Source organism: Aotus nancymaae, unplaced genomic scaffold, assembly GCF_030222135.1.
Source record: "Aotus nancymaae isolate 86718 unplaced genomic scaffold, 86718_ANA_hifiasm-v0.15.2.pri h1tg000008l, whole genome shotgun sequence".
Taxonomy (NCBI): domain Eukaryota; kingdom Metazoa; phylum Chordata; class Mammalia; order Primates; family Aotidae; genus Aotus; species Aotus nancymaae.
In genome coordinates this window covers 57,963,819-57,973,056 of record NW_026988419.1, presented here as the reverse complement: position 1 = coordinate 57,973,056, position 9,238 = coordinate 57,963,819, and the positions used below count along the sequence as shown (strand labels likewise).

The 9,238-nt window shown below is 43.2% G+C and overlaps 1 pseudogene; it reads right to left on the bottom strand.

Moving 5' to 3' along the window:
- Positions 1-3,960: 3,960 nt before the first annotated feature.
- On the bottom strand, positions 3,961-8,272 carry LOC105724018 (ubiquitin-conjugating enzyme E2 variant 1-like; annotated as a pseudogene).
- Positions 8,273-9,238: the final 966 nt, after the last annotated feature.

Below are 9,238 nucleotides of genomic sequence, written 5' to 3'. Positions count from 1 at the left end.
AGGCAGGGTAATATTCAACTCTAGGTAATACAGAGAACACCACAAAGATATTCTTCAAGAAGACCAACCCCAAGGCACATAATCGCCAGATTTATTAGGGTTGAAATGAAGGAGAAAATACTAAGGGCAGCCAGAGAGAAAGGTCAGGTTACCCATAAAGGGAAACCTATCAGACTTACAGCAGATCTCTCAGCAGAAACCCTACAAGCCAGAAAAGAGTGGGGACCAATATTTAACATCCTTAAAGAAAAGAACTTTCAACCCAGAATTTCCTATTCAGCCAAACTAAGCTTTATGAGCAAAGGAAAAATTAAATCTTTTGTGAACAAACAAGTACTTAGAGAGTTCACCACCACCAGGCCTGCTTTACAAGAGCTTCTGAAATAAGCACTATACATATAAAGGAACAACCAATATCAGCCTTTCCAAAAATATATCAAAAACAAAGAACTTTAACACAATAAAAAATTTACATCAACTAATGGGCAAAACAGCCAGCTAGCATCAAACGCCGGTATTAAACTTATATATATTTTAATTGGATAAAAAGCCAAAACCCATCGGTATGCTGCATCCGGGCCCATCTTACATGCAACAATACACAAAGACTCAGAGAGAAGGAGGAAGATTTACCAATCAAACAGAGAGTAAAAATAAACGAATAAACAAAAAGCAGGAGATGCAATTCTCGCCTCTGATAAAGTAGACTTTAAAGCAACAAAGATCAAAAGAGGCCAGGAATGACATTACATAATGGCAAAAGGATCAATGCAACAAGAAGAGCTAACGATTCTATAGATCAACGAGATAGAAAATTAACAAGGATATTCAGAACTTGAACTCAGACCCGGAACAAGTAAACTTAATAAACATTTATAGAACTCTCCACTTCAAATACACAAAACATACATTACCACCTCACACCTATTCCAAAGGTGACTATATAATTGGAAGTAAATCACTCCTCAGTAATCGCATAGCATTTCATAGGTTTAAATTAAATATTGGTTGGCTGTTTGTTTGTTATCTTCTTCCCTTATTCCTTCCTGACTACATCATTAAGTATAATTATCAGTATAAAAGAGGTTTTCAATACCCATTACTAAATTGCATTCTAGCCTGGGCAAGAAAGCAATACTCCCATTCTCTCTCCCTCTTTCTTTTCCTTCTCCCTCCTCTCCATTCTCTCTCTCTCTTTCTCTTCCTTTTTCCTCCTTCCTATTCTCTCTCTCTCTTTAAAAAAAAAAAAAAATGCCACCGGTCTTCCAACTGTTTAAAATTGATCAGGGACCATGAAAAGAAACTTGTGCTTCACTGAAGAAAAATATCTAAACATCAAAAAACTTTAAATATTATGGAAAAAAAATTGCAAAATATAAAATAAATAAAAAAAGGTGAGGAAACTTTGAACCTTATTTACTGAGCAAATGCCAGATCTAGCAAACATAATGCTAGTCCTAGAATACTTATTGATTTAAAAACAACAACAACAAAAACAACAACAACAACCACAAATAGTAAAATATAAAAACGATTAATGTTTTATAGACCTTGGGAAAAAGAATTTTCAGCAAAGTACAAAAATTTAAAGCATTCCTTTCTCTAATTTTGTAATTCTTTACTGTGGAATAGCTCAAAATGTCAGTTCTGTTTTAAGTAACAGAATTGAAAACTGAGCAAGGAAATGTAATTTGGATCATAAAATTCTTGCTTTAATAAAAATTCCTTAAACAATGAATAAAATAAAATAAAATAAATTCCCCTTTTCAATTCAGCATGAGACATGCAATGCTCATTGTCAATGAGTTGAAGAAGCAAGTAGAGACCACCTAAAGTGGGGGTGGGCAAGGTTCCTATGATTTCTGAAAAGCAAGCTCATGAAGTCAAGACCAGCACAATTTCAACCACCCCTGACCTTTCTAACATTGAATGTAAGTTTGATTCTTCAGGATGACTCATTGGTCTGTAGAGACAAATGGAAACAACCCAGGACACATTTCCTGTGCTGTTTGATATCAGAGAAACACTCCTTTCATCTGCAAGATCAGAATGCCTCCCTTTCTGCAATACAGAACTTTGGGTGCCACCTCGCTCAACTTTAAATTCTGTATCCTCGGAAGACTGGATCATTTCCTTTCACTTAAAACAGCCATCATATGTGTGCTTCTGGTCAGCAAAAGGATTCTGACACTATTGACTCAAAAAGAGGACTTCTTCCCATCTCTCCATCCTTTTAAGTTCCTCACTTCCTTTTCTCACCCAAGCCTCATCCCTCCCTGACTTTTTACCTTCAAGGGGAGAGATGTTCTGCTGCCTCAAAATCTGTCCATCATTAGTGCAGTTAAACTGCCTGGCCTTGAGGATCACGGTGTCTGGAGTCCGATGGCACCTGAGCATCCTTCTCCAGATGAGCTGAAAGGACCAACCACCTATCCATCAAAGGCTGCCTCTGACAGCTGAGCTCAAGAATAAAACTAACAGAAAAGAGGACAAGAAAAAGAAAGAAGGTAAGAGGTGGGTGGGGTGGGAAGAGGGAGGTGGGGGGAGAGACAGAGAAAGAGAGATTGAGAGAGAGAGTGAGAGAGAAGTATTAGGAAACCTTCCTCTAGTGCTGCTTTTTGTTTTCTTTCGGTACACAACGAATTGCGTTTATTTTGGTATGCATCCACACTTCAGCATTTAGTGGTCCTGAACAGAAAGTGGAAAAATGCAGCACTTCGCTGGGAAGTCAAACCCACCAATTTCCAGGATCTGCTGTGCACACGGAGTTCTTTAATCACTGCTGAGGATCTTGAGATGCAGCACCACCAAAACCAAAGGATGTGCTGAATTCAAAGTTCTTTATGTTCCAGCTGCCAGATTCCAAACTAGATCCCAATGGATTGCAAGGATGACCAGATAGAGCCCTGTTTAAAACTTCTTCAATTTTTAAAAGTTGAAGAAGAAATGAAAGGAAAAGAAAACAATTCAGAGGGATCATGTGTGCTTCCAAGTGTCTTCGTGAGGCCTTTCTCCAAGTTTAACCACCAAAGACTCTGCGAGCTGGCAGGTCTGAGTAACCCTGGTTGACTGTTCTTTTCACCTTATCAAAATCTGAGCCAAAAAATCTCATCAGCTGATGATGACAGCACAGGGTGGCAGGGCTGAGGACCTGATACTCGCTTCCCAGGCTGGTGGCAAGTGAATAAATGCTGTTCCGAAACTAAACAAGGGAGGTCAGAGACCATTCCAAGTTTACCTGGCTTCTGACCAAAGCAAGGAAAGTGGCATGGAAAGTATTGGGTGGTGACAGTGCAAAAACAGACTTGAGGAAGGGGGAGGAAAAAACAACACCCTTGATAAAGTGGGGGAGAGAAGATGTGGGGAAATCCCTGAATTCCGCACCACAGGCCAATCTGAGAGGGGAGTGGAGGGGTTACAATCTGTGCTTTGGCGAGAGTGGGAGTGGAGGAGTGTGGGGACAAGAGGATGGCTTGGAAGGGGCATGATTTAAGACTTAAAGAAAAAAACCAGGGATGCAGGCAAAGCACCCCACATACTCAGCAGTAGTTCCACTGGCTGCAACCCTCAATCATCCATCTACTCTAACAAGCTCCCCCAGGCTAGAGGGCTGTTGCGGGGAGGGGATGAGGGAGACGGCAGAGACCCCAGGCCATGTCATCAGCTGCAAGGTGATTGTGTGATGTGTTTTTACAGTTGAGTTAGATGTGTCCCACCAGTTGTGATGGGAATCAATTTAAATGGACTTTCTTGATCCCAGAAGCTCAACTACGTGAACAGTGGTTACACTTGACATGATGATTTGTTATAGCACAACTGATATATTTCAAATGGACGAAAGATTAGTATCATTTATAGTATCTTAAGATATATTTCCTTTGAACAGAAGTTTTCTTTCCAGTACTTTCAGGTCTACAAGATGTACCTAGAAAATTCACCTCTGTGAAAAATGCAGACTGTTTAAACTGAATGAGGGAGGAGGGGAAGGCCCTGTGGTTTCCCTTTTTGATAACTGCTACCATGGTGCCCTTCAGGTAGCCGAGGGAGTTTCATATTTTCTTTAGACATCATTAGGTGCTGAAGCTCTTGCAAAACAACTTTGTATCTCTTACTTTTTAAATGCATTTTGTATCGTTCAGCCAGCTCACACCAGCAGAACCACTTTGATGCTATATGAATTCTGCCATTTTGCTAGCACTGATAAGGCTCTTGGTCCACCACTCCATTAGAACTCTTAACTCCATTCATATTAAATTTTGTTTCAAATCTTACAAAGTTGGGTGCTCCTGGGTATTTAGGTCCACATTCTATTTTAACGCTGTATATTCGGTTTTCATCAATTGTTCTTGGAGCCCCAGTTATTGTCCCCGTCCATCTTGTAAGTTTCATGTCTTCATCGTCTTCTAGACCCCAGCCACCTGTGCCATATCCTACTCCTTTCTGGCCTTGTTCCAGCCCTTCTAACAGTCAGCAATTGCGAGGGATTTTCACTCCCAAGCCAGTGGTGGCATCACTCCTCTAGTGCTTATTTTTTTGAGTGGTTCCTCTGTTAGGAAACTTGGCTAATGGAGGGCCAGGTCATTTGTATTTATAGTTTAATTCATCCTTTGCTAAATGCAACACAGTCCTGGCTAGGCAAATTGTTCTCTTCCATTCTGGCAAATGAAGCATGTTAACTTATGGGAAAATAAGGTCTGACTCCTGGCAAAATAAACTACTTACAATTAAAAGAAAAAAGGGAAAACAAAGTAATTGTTAATAAATACAATTATTTTGAGAGATGATAGTTTTCAAAATGTGGGTACCCACTAGAATTGACAAAAATGGGTCTTCTTGTATGCAACAGTTAAAACCACTGATCTAATTCCATCTCCCGTTTAAGAAATACAAAAACAGGAAACTTGGTGAGATCACATCACTCATCTTTGACCAATGGAAATAAGACTTAGGTCTCCTACCGCTTAGTATGGGGCTCTTCCCATTATATCATGCCTGGAGTCGCAGAGACGGCCTAGAAGCAGTGTGGAGCGTGTTGCAGAGATGCGACTGCATTGAAGCCTCCTTATTCAGTCCTCTGCCTCTTACAGTGTGTTCTTGGGCAGGCTGCTTTATGCCTCAGTTTCTTCATCTATAAAACAGGGATGCAGATAACAGTACCTGTCCAGTGAAGGAGCTAAGGCGCTGAGATCACTCAGCTCATCTGCAAGAGTGGGTGAAAGGACAAAGGCCAAGGGTAGTTAACCCATGGCTGCATCTGCTCAATCAGGAAACAACCTCAGCCGGCAGGGCTGAAGATCTTGCTGCTCCAATGTTGCTCTGGTACTGTGTCTCTGGGAAGGTCATCTCTGGTCCCTGGGCCTCCCTTTTCCCTTCCAAAAATTGTGACTCCTACTATTTGTCCCCATCTCAAGAAGGAATGATAAAATCCAGAAAGAGTTAAATGGTATTGACCCCTTGAAGAAGGTTTCCATGTAGGATGCAGGGGTGCAAAAAAGTTTTTCTAACCCATCTCTAGGTTCATGGCTGACGGCCCTGTAACAAAAGACAGGGTAACAAGAGAGAAAGGCATGTACATTTATTTAATGCATGTTTTATGTGACACGGGAGCTGTCAGAAATGAAGACCCAAAGAAACAAGGAAGTGTGTATTTTTATGCTTAGGTTTGATGGAAAGTGGAGAAGGATTATCCACGGAGAAGGGTAACTGGAGGACAAATGACTAAGGTCTAATGGTATTCAACCAGGGAAACTTAGCAAGGCCTGTTTGTTCAGATTCTTCTTGGTGTCTCTGGGTCTTTGGCAGCTTTTCTCTGTGTGTAGGGAGGGCACCTCTCCAATAACTTTCTCTAGAGGGAGATCAGAAGATCCTTCCTAGGTTTTACAACCTGCTTCCAGAGAGTGCAGGGCAGGGAGGTGAAAGTGACCTTCTTGCTTCTATTTTTCAAATGCTAAGATGACATTTATTTATTTTTAGAGACAGAATCTCACTCTGCCACCCAGGTTGGAGTGCAGTGGTGTGATCATAGCTGACTACAGCCTCATACTCCTGGGCTCAAGGGATCCTCTCACCTCAGCCTCCCAAGTAGTTGGGACTATAGGTGCATGCCACCATGCCTGGCTAATTTTTAAATTTTTTCTAGAGACAGGGTCTCACTGTGTTGCCAAGGCTAGTCTCAAATTCTGGGACTCATGTGATCCTCCCACCTTGGCCTTCCAAAGTGCTGGGATTACAGGTGTGAACCCCTGTGCCCATAAGATGCCATATGAACATGATGTAGCTTGTCCTGAACCCCATCAAGGGGTAGTGTCTCCAGAAGCAGCAGGTGCACGTTTGTGTTTTATATGAAGAGGAAAGCCAGAGATCAGAAGCAGGAGAGTGAAGGGCTGGGAGATGGGGAGTGCAGGTGAGTGAGTGTGGACTGGGGACATGGATAATTGTTTACCAGCCTGCAGAGGTGGAACCTGGGAGGGTTTCTTTTTTATCCATGTTAGTATGGTCATTCCATTCCATTTGATGCAAGGTTACCTCTCCCTGGTTCTGTGCTATCAATTAAAATAGAGTCTCTCCCTGTTTCCAGCCCTTCATCTTATGGCACTATCCCTACAGCAAAAGCTTGAAGTCCCCCTTGCTTTCTGAGGATACCATGGCAAAGAAATGTCCATGAACTCTGATTCCTCTTAAAGAGTGCCAGGAATTTTGAAACAGATGTAATTCATCTTCTAAGGACCTCGCCAAGTGTTGCTTGTTTCTTCACCGTTCAGCTGTCTGCAGTAGGCTTGGTTTGACAGCTGATGCAGGTTATATTGGAGTTTGACCCTCTCCCACGGGCACGAGGCTTTGCCGGCAGGTTGGCCGGTCAACACCTGCTCTGTGCTTGCCCTTGTCCTCAGAGCGCTAGGGACAGGAGAGCCTTACCACTCACGTTTGTGTCTCAGAAAAGCAATGGATAATGATGCAGAATTTTTTATAATGATGTGTAGCCAGCGAATTCCCCAAACTCGCTGTCACATCTTATTATAGAGACGTGCTTGCTTCGGGGGCATCTCCTTGCAGGCCCATCTCAGGGGAGCAGGCAAAGGAAGAGGCACGGAAGGCAGAGCAGCAGGAAGGAGGCTGTAAGTAAGATGTGCACATTCGCCGCCTGGCAAGCTCACAGCCATCCCAGCAGTAAGCCTCCCCGGGATTTCCTGAATGCCTCCATGGGGGCTTTGTAGCAAACGTTAGCTTTGTATACATCAAGGGAGCAATGAAAATAAAGCAACTGAGGTTGATTGATGGAGCTGAGTAGTGCCTATTGTTCATGGCAAAGCTTTTGTTAGAGAGGGGAGGTGAAAATATCCGTAGCTCTTAGCGGTCCCTGCTCCTAGTTCAGACCCCAGCCCCCTCTCTCTCCGGTTTGAAAAGTGCTTTGGCTCCAGCACAAGGAGGTTGGTGGGAGAAACCAAGCAAAGGTCGTACCACTTTTTTTCTGCCTTTTTTATGTTAGTCATGGTAAGTGGCTGGATTTTTAAAAAGATCCAAAAGCATGAGGTGGGAGCCTTGAGTATTCTTATTTGCATATTAATGCCTAGCCTGTGTTGCCAGCACCCAGTTATTCCAAAGGCTGTTGCCAAGAGCACAGCTTTGAAAGGCCTCAGTGCAGAGGCAGGCACCTGGGGCGTCTGCCCCAGGCGTCTCCAAGTGAGAGCACAGCGCCCTTCTTTCTGCTGTTCCCTGGGCTTCCTGGGTGCAACAAACAACAGCTTCTCCAAGAGGCCAGCTTCACCCAGGCCTGTTCCCTCTCCGCAAAGGTGAACAAGTCAGTGAGCTGAGGCGCCCGAGGTGGGCAGAGCTTCAGATTTATAGGGGCCATTTTTCTTGTATGCCTTGGAATATTTTTGATCACTTGGCTTTTTATTACGTTTACCATTGATTGTGTTCTGGTTCCTCTGGGACATCCTAGGCATTAGCAACAGCTGGGCTGCAAGGATGGCGATTTTCCATCCGACAGTGGGGACCTGTCCTTTTATTGTATTCTCATAGTACTAAAGTAAGAGAATGTTGGCTTTAGGTTGTCCAAAACAACGTGTCTACTGGAGAATCCCAGTAATTAAGCCAGGGTTCTTTCAAAGCATGGTAGATTTTGATCCATTTAAGTGATACTTCTGAGAGGACGGACCATATTCCTTCCCAATACTACCAAACAGGGGCTGCGGGACGCTTGCTGGGATCCCAGGGATTTTGTGAGCATCGGGAGCCCCCTCGTGTCCAAGTGAGAGCACTGAGCTTGCATGCTCTAACCCTGGCAAAAATTGGGACCCGATGCGGGAGTAAGGAGCAGAATCTCAATTGATTTTCACCCATTCCCTGGGCCAGGGTGTTTCGGGAGAGGTGCAAGTGGGGAGGGAGCCCGCTTCAGGAAGCAGCATCCAGACCATAACCACTGGGAGGAAGGGTACACTGTCTCCAGGACTTCTTTACCCACCGATTATTCAGAGGAGACCAAATTCACCCAGTGGAAAGAGGTTGGATTTGGGAGTGAAAGAGACTAGGGTTCAACTTCTAACTTAGCCATTAACCTGTAGCATGACCTTGGACTAAGCACTTAACCTTTCTGGTGACAATTTAAACATGGTGGCAGGAATGGTGTTATTTCAGGGTGACAAGGAGAACCCTGTGGGAGTAAAGATGACATTTGTGAAGTACCTGCCACTCTCAGCAAATGTTAGACCTCTCTGCCTGTCGGTTGTCTCTCGTCCCAAATCTGAAGTTGCTTCCATGGGCTGTGTACATGAATATGCCATTTCTGTCTATACAAATAAAATGTAGAAAGGTTTTTTTGGTGTATTTTTGGATGTTTTCATTGATTTTTAAAAGTAAATCTTAAAGTTTACCCTAAAATAGTCCCAGCAACCATTTCTAGCTTAGATGTGGCCATTTGCTTCTTGACGATTATGAGAAACTGTTAGGCTGTAGCCTTGGAGCCTGGGCTGCTGATCGGGCTGAGTGAGGTGACCCACTAATAGGGGTCCACCATCCCTGGGATGGCTGGTACAGAACCTCCAGACTAGGACAAGCCATGTTTTGCTTCTGGCTTCACTGAAAGTTGTGAATCAGTTTTCCCAATGACCTACTCCAATGTAATATCAAAATGTTTTCCTAACAAATCTCAAATGCTTTTAGCTTTGCATTTTCTTTTTCTTTCAATTTTTTTGGGGCCACTTTTCTATCGCAGAAGAGTTGGTATTAATTAGAAAAT